Source organism: Camelina sativa, chromosome 1 (assembly GCF_030686135.1).
Source record: "Camelina sativa cultivar CO46 ecotype springtype chromosome 1, ASM3068613v1".
Lineage (NCBI taxonomy): Eukaryota > Viridiplantae > Streptophyta > Magnoliopsida > Brassicales > Brassicaceae > Camelina > Camelina sativa.
Genome location: NC_141880.1, coordinates 8,089,579 through 8,104,241, shown reverse-complemented (window position 1 = coordinate 8,104,241; position 14,663 = coordinate 8,089,579). Strand labels below are relative to the sequence as shown.

Here is a 14,663-nt window from a genome sequence, read left to right as displayed (position 1 = left end):
GAAGATATTGGAAGAAGCAGGGATGAAAGACTGCAATATGGTTCACACACCCATGGATGAGGGATTGAAATTGTCAAAGTCTCCAAAAGAAAAAGATATAGATGCGACTAAGTATAGGAAAACTGTTGGTTGTTTTCGTTATTTGCTTCACACAAGGCTGGATTTGTCATACTGTGTTGGGGTGCTAAGTCGTTATATGCAGAATCAGAAGGAGTCACATGGTGTGGCAATGAAGCAGTGTTTGAGATACTTGCAAGGAACAACAACATTTGGACTGACGTTTGCAAGATCTACTTCACCAAGAGTTTCAACCGAGCTAGTTGGTTACAATGACAGCAGTCACAATGTGGATCCAGACGATGGCAAGAGCACGACTGGTCATGTTTTCTATCTAGGAGACAGCTTGATCACTTGGTGTTCACAGAAGCAAGATACGGTGGCGTTATCTTCGTGTGAGGCTGAGTTCATGGCCGGCACCGAAGATAAATATAAACAGGAGAAATTTGTTTGCTAATTAAAAGTGTCTCATCGTGTTGCTATCCACAGTGGCAAGCATTGCGCGTAGTGTTCATTGGCGTGAATAGAGAGTAGCCTGTTCCTTATGAGTCTGTCAACGCGTTTGATGAATAGTGGAGGAGTTACAGGAGGTTCTCCATGTCGGCGGTTATTTCTCTCCTTCCAGAGGGAGTGTACTATCGTATGAAAAGTGTATCGTAACAAGAAGAGAGCAGATTTCCCCAAAGAGTTATCCGTGAGGAGTTCCAGAATGGTCTCCCAATCTGTGGTGAATGTGGTGTTGAGAAGCTTGGAGGCAAGGTCTGTCCATATTTCCGCCAAATAGGAGCAAGTGAACAAATGATTCCGCGTTTCCTGAGTAGCAGAACAGAGGGCACAGGACGGGTCCACAATTATGCTCTAGGATTGCATGCGGTCTCCTGTTGTCAGTCGGTTTAGTGTTGCTAGTCAGACAATGAAAGAGTATTTGGAAGTAGCTTGAGAAAACCAAACTCCCTTGTACCTCCGCTGACCTTGAATCCTAATGTATTCCCATGTTTCTTTGGTGCGGAAACATGGTTTAAAAGAATCCCCTTTCCCCTTCCACAAGACTCTATCAACATTCTGAATTAAGAACTTTACCATTGGAGGTATATTTTTCACTTGCATCTTATGAAAGTTATTATTAGCTCTGAATTTGTATCTTTTCTATTTAAAATAATGTTAACATATTTGTTTACATCTTTACCATCGGAGATGCCCTATGTGATCATTTGATTCCCCCCGTTCAGATTTTCTAAGAAACTGATGAAACTAATATCCGAAATTCCGAATTATTGTTTGATACTGAACATATGAGAAAACTTTCATCAAGAACAAAAGTTTAAGCTCATTCAGTTTGATAAAATTCTTGTTACCCTCAAATTAATTTTATAATGTAAACTATCATTTGCGGTATGAACAGGTATGCGCCAAGAGTTGACTGACAATATGTATAGTCTTCGTCTAAATCTAAGTTCAGCAAGGCAGTAAGATTCGATCGTGACTGATTATGTATATTTTAATATGTATTCGTCAGCTAACTTGTATATATACGTTGGTCTGGTTAATATATGCAAAACACAAGATTCATGTTCAGTTTTTGTATAAGCCATGCATTTGATCAAATGACATCGGTATAGTTTGAACTACGATGTTAATGACCTTAAAAATTGCATACAGCAATCATTAAGCCACCTACCACACAATGACGATGGAAGGTGTTATCCAACAAAAACATCAAAGCTTTATAATTGACCTAGTGTTTTTACTTGACGACAAAAACAAAAACCAAAACTAGATTCACTAGCGTGCAAAAAAACAAAACAAAAAAAAAAAAAAAAAAGCGATATATCCGAAGTCTGTACATATCACCCCAGAAAAAAACAAAAAACGATGTCCAAAGCAAATGCACGAATCACCTGAATGCGATATCTCCAAAGCCTACGCACGAATCACCGAAAAGCTTTTTCGATATCTCCAAAGCCTACGTAAAAGAAAGCGATATCTCCGAAGCCACGGTCTGTATAAATACATAAGAGCATCAGCAATTAGCAGCATTCTAGTTCTAGAAAACATCCAAACACAACATAAAGCTCTTTTCACTTAGCTTCCAAACTTTTCTTGCTTGTAACAATGGGGGATATTGATCCAAGTTACGTCCAAGCACCAGAGCATAGAAGAGATTCGAATTTCATCCCTAACCAACCCGAAGAAATACGTGTGATTGATCTCTCGCGCCTCGATGATCCCGAAGATGTCCAAAACGTTATCTCAGAGATCGGTGACGCTTGTGAGAAATGGGGATTCTTTCAGGTGATTAATCATGGTGTGCCTTGCGCCGCAAGGCAACGTGTGGAGAAGAGTGCGAAGATGTTTTTCGATTTGCCAAAGCAAGAGAAGGTAAAGGTGAAGAGAGACGAAGTGAATCAAGTAGGGTATCACGATGGAGAACACACGATAAACGTTAGAGACTGGAAAGAAGTGTTCGATATGTATTTCAACAATCCAGTGGTTATTCCTTCATCCACTGATCCTGAAGACGAAGGTATAAGGCTTGTTTACAACAAGTGGCCTCAGTTTCCTTCTGATTTCAGGTAACTCCTTTTAACCAAAGTAATTCGAACCTCATGTTTACTAAATCAATTGGAGTCACATTAATCTTATCCTCCTAACGCTGCATCCACCAATGTATATGACAAGCTTATAACTTACGCATAGCACACAAGATTCGGATGATATGATTTTGTTTTATTATTCAATTATGTAAGCTAATTTCTTTTCTTTATTTTCTTTTATTATTAGGGAAGCATGCGAAGAGTATGCAGGACACGCTGAGAAATTAGCAATGAAGCTCTTAGAACTAATTTCATTAAGCTTAGGCTTACCAAAAGAGCGTTTTAACGATTACTTCAAAGAACAAATGAGTTTTTTCAGATTAAATCGTTATCCTCCATGTCCATAACCTGACCTAGCTTTAGGTAATGGTCACCACAAAGACCCAGACGTATTAGGTTTACTGGCTCAAGATGACGTTGGGGGATTACAAGTGAAACGTAGATCGGACGGTGTTTGGTTTCCCGTTAGACCCGTCCCTAATGCTCTTGTCATCAATTTAGGCACCTGTATGGAGGTAATTAATTTCATATATACACAACATTACGAGATTCTAGCTATTATAATTAATGAGTATTACTATCACTATTACTAATAATATAAATGATAACATAGGTATGGACGAATGATAAGTACTGGAGCGCAGAGCATAGAGTGGTGGTGAACACAACAAGAGAGAGATACTCAATACCATTCATCTTGTTGTCTTCACACGATGTGGAAGTGAAGCCATTAGAAGAGCTTGTGAGTCCTGAAAACCCTCCAAGGTACAAAGGCTATAAATGGGGTAAGTTCTACGCCAGTAGGAACAGAAGCAATTTTCAAAGACAGGATATCGAAAACATTCAAACTGATGACTTCAAAGTTGTGAAAGAATAGACTATATGTCAATGGTTTATCTTTTACCTTACCAATCATATTAATCAAATAATGTGTGTGAGTGTGATTTGTGTCAGAATTAATAAATTTGATAACTTCTGTGTATTGGAAGTAGCAGGATTTGTATGTGATTAAGTTTTCTTTTCTTCTTTTCTCATGTATTGGCAAAACAGGGAAAAAAAGAAGAAGATGACATTCGTGCATAATAAACCAGTAAAACAAATTATATTAATTGATTTGTGACTAGAGAACCACTGAATGTAACTATGTACGTAAATGTGGACCTCTTTTGATCTGTTCTGTGTTCACAAGTGAGAAATTCGAACTCAAATTCATAATTATGTCATTTTTCATGTAGAGAATTTTCATATTAGCTTTCCACTACGACAAAGTCTAATATACATTTTATTTTGTCTAATGTAAATACTTAATATTTAAGCGAAAACTTAAAAGAAAAAAAAAAGGAAAAGAAAAAAAAACTCCAGAAGTGATTCAGTGAATAAACTACAAGAAAGCACACGAACAACATCTAAACCTGGAAATAACTTTCAACTTCTTTTTCTTAAATTCCGACCAATTTGATGATTCCAGTTGATCATTTAATTCTTCCATTCAAATTTGCTAAGAAACTGATAAAATCAATATCCGAGATTCTGAATTATATATTGTTTTGAAACACTTAGTTTTGTTTTCTAATTTCTCATATGTTTAATCAAATATATAATTCGAATTATAAGTGTTTAAATATAGGTTTTAAACAAATAGAAACATTCAAAACAATATATAATTCGGAAAATATATAAAACACTTAGTTTTGTTTTCTATAATTAAGCAGATGTATATGCCTATATGATATGTTAGTATGTATTTTTATGTGTAAACCAATTTTTTTTTTTGGAATATTAAGAATATGTTGTAGTATGTGTAATATTTTGTAGTTCATATACTAAATAATTTATAAGTTAATTTTCCAAACTATGACTATAAATCTATAGTATATATAATAAACTAACATTTTTAGTGTTGGTTCTATAGTCCAAACCCGTCATGCTAGGCGGATCACGCAACCTGTTCAAAGAATTTTGATCCGCAAAAATTCATCATATGAAACCCGTGAAAGTAATAAAATAGGGGAAAAAACTGGATTGACCCAAATTAAGAGGTTAATTACTAAACTAACTCATAAAATGTGAGGGTTAGATGAATTATTTTTTTGCCTAAAATACCTTTTTGTGCTTTGTTAAAAAAAAAAAGTCAAGTTTACCCTCCCAACATTTAAAAAAAAATCAAAATATTTTCAAAAGTTTGTCGACTAGTTGTGACAGATTTGTTATTATACGACAGATTTGTTTTTGCACAACAGAATTATTTTTACATGACAGATTTATTATGACAGACTTTTTTTGGACGAGAGATATTTTTAATGATAATTATGACAGATTTATAATTAGTGGCAGATTTATTTTTCAGGACAAACTTATTTATATAGACACAACACAACAGATTTTCATAATATATGGTAAGTTTTATATAATATCTGGTAGATTTGTTTTTACAGTTATTTCAGATTTATTTTTATTATTAAAAATTTGTCATAACATGACAGCTTTTTTAACAGAAAATTAATTACTAATTTGACATCTAGTGACAACAGATTTGTTTTAAGTTGCAACAGATTTTTTTATTTAAACAAAAATATGTCGTTTGATAACAGATTTATTAATATTTTTTTTAAATTGCTAAAATAACCTACAAAAATACATATATTATGACTGATTTATTCACCGTATGACAGTTTTTTTTTTGCTTCAGAAAATCTGATGTTTGATAACAGATTTATTAGATGTAAATATAGTGACAACAGATTTGTTTTATATTATGACAGTTTTTTTCTTACAAAAATAATATTTTTATATATATCATATTTTTAAAGAATTTTTTAAACATCATATTTGATACACTATATTTTTTATAAATCATATGTTACAAAATATTTTTAATTATTTTTTTAAATCATATTTTATATGTTATATTTTTTTTATAAATCATATACTGATAGTATTTTTAACATCATATTCTTATACATTGTTTTTTGTAAATCATATTTTATTCTTCAAAATGTTTAAACATCATATTTTTATATATTTTATTATATTTTCATATATCATATTTTAATAAAATTTTATACATTATATTTTTAGTTATATTTCATAAATTATAATTTTTTATAAAACTTATTTAAAAATTATAAAAATTATTTAAAATTTATAAAAATTATTTAAAAATCAATATTTTTGAATATTATTTTATACATTATATTTTAAAATCATATTTTATATTTTTTATTTTTAAATCATATTTTAAATCATAGTTTTAAACATTATATTTTTAAGTTATATTTTTATACATTATACTTTTTTGTTTTTTCTTTTAAAAAGTTGAAAAAAAAATTATAGTAATGAGATAGGATGGAGTGTTAATCTAGCAATTAATTGCAAAATTTGGGTCTAACTAGTGTATTTTCACAATAAAATATAGTATGTGAGGCTAAATGTTACCTTTTATCAAATCAGTTTTTCAAATTTTTAAAGAACAATACCTCGTCACTCACCTTCTTAAAAAATGAAAAAATAAAATCCGTCTATATTTACAATTATGCTTGTTACCTTTTAAAACACTTAGTTTCTATAAAAAAATCGATTCTTGTTTATTAAATTAATTATTTAATGCCAATGGCATACCTGTAAATAAGTGTCAACTTCAGGATTTATTTTATAATTGTCTCCAAAAATGTATATATAAATTATTAGTACTCTTCGTCTAAATCTACGTTCAGCAACGCCTTAGTAAGATTCGATCGTGACTGATTATGTATTCGTCAGCTAACTTGTATATATATATATATATATGTTGGTATGGCTAATCTATATAATAACAATCCGAAAAAATGCGACTAACAGTTGTGTTTTTTCAATCGTACCTTTTAGATAATTTTAAAAAAGTCGTGATGGATCATTAAAACAGTTATTTATGAAAAGTTAGAACTGTTAACTGTAGAGTTATGATTATTGGAACATTTGTATCTTTAGAAATCTATATATATATATATATATATATATATATATATATATCAGTTTGAACTGTTTTTCATTTTTTTTGCCATGACACAAAATCAACTAAAATTTCAATCTCAACGGTTTATAAATTTTTCTAAATTACTTTCTAGCATTCATTCTTATAAAAGTCAAGAAATTACTCTAATTCTTGATTTAACAAAAGACTTTTGGAATGATAAATATAACAGCAAACCGAATAAATGCCACCAAAAGTTGTGTTTTTCAATCGTACATTTTGGATAATTTTCCAAAAAAATCTGTAAAAAAAAATAAATTGTGTGTTTTACAAATTTTTTGTGATTGTTCATTATAACGGTTTTTCATAAAGTTGCAACTGTTCATTATAGAGTTGTGTTTATTCGAATATTCATATCTTTTAATATATATATATATATATATATATATATTCTGTTTGAACTGTTTTCATTTTTTTGTCATGACACAAAATAATATAAACTTTTAATTTCAACGGTTTTTACAGCTTTTCTAAATTATTCTCTAGCATTCATTCTTTTAAAAGTAAATAAATTCCTCCAATTTTGATTTAACAAACGATTTTTGGAATGATAAATCTAATTTACAACTTTTAGTTAATTTTAAATATAAAAATTTAATGAAAATACTTCGAATTTTTTTTCCAAGAGTTAGATGGAGTATATAGTGAGTTTTTGAATTTGACTTTTCAATATGGTAATAAAGATGTATTCTATTTAAAAGCAGTTTATATGGGTTATTAGGTATAAATATAATCCAGTGCATACACTACAGTTGCGATCTTTCATAATACATTTTCGTAATTTTTTTGTTTTTATTTGTTTTTAAAAAAAAAATTGAAATTGTTGTATCTGTTCATTGTGGAGTTGTGTCTTTTCACTATATTTTATTTATATTTTTCATCACAATTTTTCATTCTAATAGGTGTGTCTATTTAAATAGTCATGACTTTGAACTCTCTTTCTATTTGTCTCTTCATTAGTAACTAACAAGTTCATTGAAACAAAATTTTCCATTTTATGTTGCATCTACATAATTGAATATTAATATCGAATATTCAATGTTATTCTATAATCTAACTAAAATTTTAGAAATGGTTATAGCAATAGAGAAATTTAATACAACTTAATAAAGAATTTACATTTGCGTCTATTTATCGTAACTTTTCTTTAAAAAATAGTTTAATATTTAAAAATAATAATAACAATCTGTATAATATTTAATGTTTTCTAGGTTTGTGTTTTTGGTGATGATGATTTCTGGGTTTGAGTAGTGTTAGTGTTCTTGAGGATGGGATAGATTAGGTGGAGAATCTTAGTATATAGGGTGTAAGCTTAGATTCGTTTGTTTCCCTTCTGGACTAGAGTTAGAAAGGCTAGTTTCTCTCTGATCAATTAAAACTAGGTCTTAGACATTTCCACACCCAAAAAGTGCTTGATGAAATATCTGACCAACTAATGCTAGAGACTTGCATGCCTAGCCTAAGAGATTAGTTGTCTAGGGTGTTTGTTGACGTGAATGAATTTGTTTGTCATGTCTGCTTGATCATGTTTCTTTAGCGAGAGTTAGGTTTGGAAGTGGTTGAGTCTGAGTAGCTTATGTCAAGAGATTGGATTAGCAAAGTTGTGATGTTTATTGTCTATGGATAGTTTGCTTGTGGCATGTTAAACACTCTGTAGACTAGGAGACTCTGCCTACATCAATTACTCCCATCCTTAGGACCTCTATCTTTCTGATTGTTATTTGCATTCCTGACACTGTTTCAGTTCTTGTTGTTTAGTTCATGCTTAGAATTGTTTCAGTTTTTACTTATTCATGTTCGCTTCTTGTCATGCATGTTTGTTTCTAGTTCTCTAGTTTATTTCCGTTTTGCATTTTGATCATTCTAGGATTGTTCGACATAAACACTCTCTTTGAATTGGCTTGACTTGTGATATCTTGATCCTGTTTTGGTTGTTAGTAAAGTTCCCATTTGGATTGACACCTTAACTATTACAATTGCATAAGGTTAACTAAACCTACTATGATAGACATACAAAAATCCTAGTTTCATTGGGCTTTAGCCTTTGCGTGCATATGTTGATATTGTAGAACCCTAAAGCTATGTGTATATAAATTGTTGTATGATGAATTAATAATTTGACGCATGCGCTGTAGTCACTTTACCTCTGCCGCGTCCAGCTCATCATCCTCCCTTTCCACGACCACTACCTCTACCTTGACCACGATCGCCCCACCAGTCAGGAAACCCAACAATTTGCCAACAATCATGTTTTGTATGACATGTTCTCCTGTAATGCGAACAAATCATTATGTTTCCTGACTTCAAAATCGACACAACAAAACTTCACGTATGTAAATTCAATTTTATTGCTACCCTGATGATCAGATCTGCTCACGTATCCAACAGCTTCAGTCAAAGCTTCTTTGACTGACAAGCCATCGACTCATGTGAATCCCGGCGAGCAACAAAACCAACCGCATCATGCACTTGTTCACAAACTCAAGTAGAGGGAAGTCGTTGTTCCTCTTGGATGACTTTTGAATAAGCTTCCCTAAGAGAAGGTAAGGGCTTCGTGCCAACCAAATTCGTGCAAAGACCACCAAACTAGGCATCATCAAGCCCTAACAAAAACTGATGAAGCTTCTCCTTCTTTGTTTCTTTGGCATACTTATCAATCACGCCACACAAACAACCTCCACAAGAACACACTGGAGGAGGAAAATAATTACGCAACTCATCCCACAAGGTACACAATTTACCATAATTGGTAAACCTTGTCTTGTGTTTTGCTGGAGTGCATTCAACATCTTCTCAGTCCACTCATTACAATTGACTCCATTCAAAGTAACAGAAGAAATCGACGTTCTCGGATTGTCCGAACTGGACAACAAGTATGGTGACACCGCCACCATTTAAACCGTATGTTCAATCAGCTTCTTGATGCTTTGGTCTCTGTTTTCACTATCGTTAAACAAGAGGAAAACCGAAGAAGAAAGAAAGAACTCTTAACTAAAGAGACAACAAACAATCGAAACTATCGATAGAAAACAAATATTAGGTTTTGTTTTAATTGTTTAGTGAGTGAGAGGATACAATTTATACACAGAGAAATACACAAGAAAGGGAAGAAGATATATACAGTTATTATGAATAATCAAGAGGAGAGATTTGAGTCAATCAAATCTTCCATTCAGATATATACATTCCAAATGATATATACATTTATGTAAGGTTTTTAACCGATTGGAGTAATACGAATCGAATGACTTAGTCTGAAACTTGATGAACCTAATTGAAATTAGAAACTGAAAGAGATAGAGAAAATAATGACACACGAGATTTAACGAGTTCACGCTCCTTAACCGGAAACGCTACGTATCGCCGAAGATTGTACTCCGGAATCCACTAGATCCTTTGTGGTAATTGTTCTCGATTACAAGACTCTCAAGCTTTCTCTCATTTCTCTCTCTCTCTCTACCCAATCACTCAACCTTCTGTAACAAACTCTTCGAGTTCTCTTAATCGAAGAAGATAAAGATCAAAGAGAGTTATAAAAGAAGAAGACAAAACTACCCTCGTTGACTCTGGCATCTCAGTCTTCTGTCTCACGTGTGAACCACGTGCTTCGCTTGAAAGCTTCTTGAGATAATACACTGCTTCCTCGAGAGTCTCTTCCACACTTAGACACATTCTTGAAGACAACATTAGAGCCACAACTTACAAATCTCCACCTTGGCTCTTATGGTCTTCTGCATCCACTTGACCTAATACTTGGATTCCCCTCCGGTACCTAAAGGAAAGGGTACCTCGCGAGGTTACTCTCCACCACCACACAAACGAGTGAGAGCCCCAAAAATTGATACCTCTGACCTGATACAAGAAAACGCCTTAACCCTCATAGAACGCCTGACCAACACCACCTTTCAACGCATGTGGGCTCTTTTTCCTTTCCTCACCAACAGATGGAACCTGCGAGGAAACGTTTCGGGTTCAGATCTAGGACAGGACTGTTTTCAATTTAAATTCAAAAAAGAAGAAGATCTGCACCAAGTTCTGGCTAATAGGTCTTACCACTTCGACCAATGGATGGTCATCTTACAAAAATAGGAACATATTATCTCATCCACCTTTCCTGCAATGATCCCATTTTTGATAGAAATCCAGGGGCTCCCTAAACATTACTGGAAGATCGAAATGCTACAAACCATTGGGGAGATCTTGGGAGAACTCCTGGACTGGGAAATCACTACCTCTGCTATCCAACACAAAGGAGACAATAGTCGAATTTGTGGATGGTAATGAGGTTATAGTGTACCTTGACTATAAAAACCACAAAAATCATTGTACCTACTGCTTACGCCTGTCTCATGATAGGACTAAGTGCCCTGGACTGCAATCCCATGAAGCAAATCCACCTGTTGCAGGAAAACAGACATTGGACCTCCCAAACCAAAGGCCAGCATCAAGGAATTACTATACCCCTCAAGATAACTTCTTGCCCCCCAAAAACCACCAACTAAGCTCAGAGAGAGTTTCCTTACCTGGCCACAACCCAAATCCTAAGAAACGATACTTTGCTAATCTGGAGGGTAGGGAGAGCTCTTTCTCTGGCTCCAGACAGCATCATTTGAGTCGCAAGAATCCTAAAGATGACAGGCAATACTCTCGGCCCCGTAGAACCCCACCTCGCTTTCTAGCATCCTCCTCAGAGGGAGGTAGGGGATCCTTGTCCCAACGCCATCATGCTCAACCGATCCGTAACCTTCAGTGGAGAGAAAAACCTATCTCTTCAGTGGATGAGCATGGTAACCCTTCTGTATCCTCTCGAGCAAGACGCCCACCTCTGGAGCGTGATGTAACTAGCCCGGACCCGAACACACCACCACCAAGAGAGGAAGTACAACCCCCTCCCCTACCACATTCACTACCATCATCACCTACTGACCCCCCATGCAGAGCTCAAGTCTTGGAGGATCTGCGAGAAGTCACCATTCAATACATCTTTTGCCCGGACCCATCAGAAAGTGCTGCTCGCCGAATGAGAGTGATGCAGAGTGAAGCAGACGATCTCATGGAAAAAAACTGCAGATTCAATCATTGCCTACCAGAACACTCGAGAGGAAGAACCATCACTGAGCTGCCTTGTGGGAGAGGTTAACCCTCAAAGCCCATGTCATACCAATACTGACCTCCCAGTTTTAGGTAAAAGTGGCCCAGGTCCAAGTAAGAGAGGAAGGGGACGTCCTCCTGCACATAAACAAACAACAAAACCAAATCAGAAATTACTGGGAGCAAAAACACAAAAACGAAACTTTACACAAGGATCCCCAAGGAAAATTCCTCTGACTTGTGATGTGGAGAAACCAAACTCATCTAAGGCAACTCACAAGAAAGCCTCAAAACCCTTCCCAAAAACCAGAAACCACTCCCCCAAGTCATAGAACTCAATCCCAGATATGCATCGGACCTCTGCTCAAACTCCTGCTACCTCTCATCAACCTTCTTCTTCGGGACCCCCACTGATTTCCATGATCCCTAAAATCAAGAAAAGTAAAGCGGATTTTCAGAATCCCCTAACCCAAGTTCCTTAAGAATGGTGAGCTGGAACTGTTGTGGGATGGGGAACTCCATAACAGTCCAGCAAATCCGGGAAATACACAAAAGTATCTTCTCATACCTGTTGTTCCTCATGGAGACGAAGAATTCAGATGAGTCGGTTCTTAAAACGCTCCAATGGCTTGATTATCCTTCTAACCACCTGGTACCGCCACAATCCCCAGGAGCTGGAGGTCTAGCCCTTTTCTGGAAAAACAACATTGAGGTTGAGATCCTCAAATCAAGCTCCCATTTTATTGACACAAAAATAAAAGCAAAAGGAAAATTTTTCTTTGCTACCTTTCTTTATGGGGAACCGGATAGACCAAAAAGATTGGCAGCCTGGTAGGATCTCCAAGAATATACGGCTGATAGATCATCACCATGGGTTATCACGGGAGACTTCAATGATATTATACACTCATCAGAAAAATTCGAGGGTCCCCAACGCTCCGAGGGTTCTTTCTCTGATCTCAGATCCTTCATATCTCTTGCAGACCTGTATGACCTCAAGCACACTGGTAACTGCCTCTCCTGGAGAGGCAAAAGACACTCTCACCTTATTAGATGCAGACTCGACCGTGTTATGGCCAACAGTGAGTGGATTTTATCTTACCCGTCTGGTAGAAGTGAGTACCTACGCTTTAAGGGCTCAGATCATCGCCCTTTAGTAACATCTTTTGACCCAAAAAAGAAGAAACATCCTGGTATTTTTCGGTTTGATAGGAGGTTAAAAAAAACCCTGAGGTAAAAGCCCTAGTCTCCAAAGCGTGGAATGCTTCCCCAAACCAATGTGTTGATTCTCGACTCACAAAATGGAGTCAGACTCAACACTTGAATAGCCAAAAAGAAATCCTTACCCTTAGAGACCAATTGGAGGAAGCAATGTCCGATGATACTGCCCCTCAGGAAAACATTGACCTGTTAAACAATAAAATGTTGCTCGCATATCAAAAAGAGGAAGCTTTCTGGAAGCAGAGAAGTCGAAATCTCTGGCTGGCATTAGGAGACAAAAACACGGGTTTCTTCCATGCGACAGCAAAATCCCGCAATGCTTTCAATAATATATTAGTTATAGAGGACCCTGAGGGTAGATCAATGTATGAAGAAAAGGATATTGCTTCTACAATCTCAAACTATTTTAAAAGCTTGTTCAAAGCAGAACTTGGAAACTGCATAGCGGTGGTGGAAGCAGGATTGTCCCCGTGTATCACTCAGGACATGAATGAAACCCTAACCATCGAAGTCAAGAATGCATGTTTCTCAATTTATGCAGACAAAGCCCCAGGCCCGGATGGATTCTCAGCTAGCTTCTTCCAAGCAAACTGGGATACGATAGGTTCAACCATCACTTCTGAAATACAAGCTTTCTTCACATCTGGCTCTTTACCCCTGAAAATCAATCTTACACATGTCAGGTTGATCCCTAAGCTTGTTAACCCGCAAAAAGTCTCGGACTATAGACCCATTGCACTTTGCTCTGTCTACTATAAAATTATATCTAAGATCCTAGCCAAGAGGCTTCAACCCATCCTCCATGTGTGTATCTCCAAAAATCAATCTGCATTTGTCCCACAGAGAGCCATTTCAGATAATGTATTGATCACTCATGAATCTCTACATTACCTGAAAACCTCGAAAGCAAAAAGAAGTTGTTATATGGCAGTAAAAACTGACATGAGCAAGGCCTATGACCGACTAGAATGGGAATTCATCAGAGCTGTTATGGAGCGAATGGGTTTTCACCTCACTTGGATCCAATGGATCATGCAATGCATTACCACGGTGGAATACTCTTACCTTCTGAATGGACAAGCTAGAGGCAAGTCACTCTTGAACGTGGAATCCGCCAAGGAGATCCGCTTTCTCTATACCTCTTCATCATGTGCAGTGAAGTGTTGTCTGGTCTATGCTCAAAAGCTCAGTCCCAAGGAAATCTGCAAGGTATACGAGTTGCAACGAATAGCCCCCGGGTTAACCACCTTTTGTTTGCTGATGACACGATGTTCTTCTGTCGAGCTGACTCCCAAAGTTGCTCTAAATTGAAAAGCATCCTGCGGATCTACGAACAAGCTTCAGGTCAGAGGATAAATCAAGACAAATCATCAATCACCTTTGCAGCAAAAACCCCATCACCAATGAAAGAGGCAGCAAAGAGGATCTTGGGTATTCAAAAAGAGGGAGGACAAGGAAATTACTTGGGCTTACTAGAGCTCTTTGGCCAAAAGAAAAAGGATATTTTTAGCATGATTGTGGATATAATCAAGCAGAAATCAATAAGCTGGTCCTTAAGATTCCTCTCCTCTGCGGGCAAACTAACCTTGTTGAAATCCGTCTTAGCTGCCATGCCCACCTATATTATGTCCTGCTTTAAGCTCCCAAATAATCTCTGCAAAAGGATCCAGTCAGCACTTACTAGATTCTGG

At 35.6% G+C, this 14,663-nt stretch overlaps 1 pseudogene across 1 annotated transcript; it reads left to right on the top strand.

The window, feature by feature from the left end:
• Window positions 1-2,077: 2,077 nt before the first annotated feature.
• Window positions 2,078-3,633, top strand: LOC104783948 (protein LATERAL BRANCHING OXIDOREDUCTASE 1-like; annotated as a pseudogene). Its single transcript, XR_015559642.1, has 3 exons — window positions 2,078-2,630; window positions 2,839-3,166; window positions 3,265-3,633. The product of XR_015559642.1 is annotated as a protein LATERAL BRANCHING OXIDOREDUCTASE 1-like (transcript).
• Window positions 3,634-14,663: the final 11,030 nt, after the last annotated feature.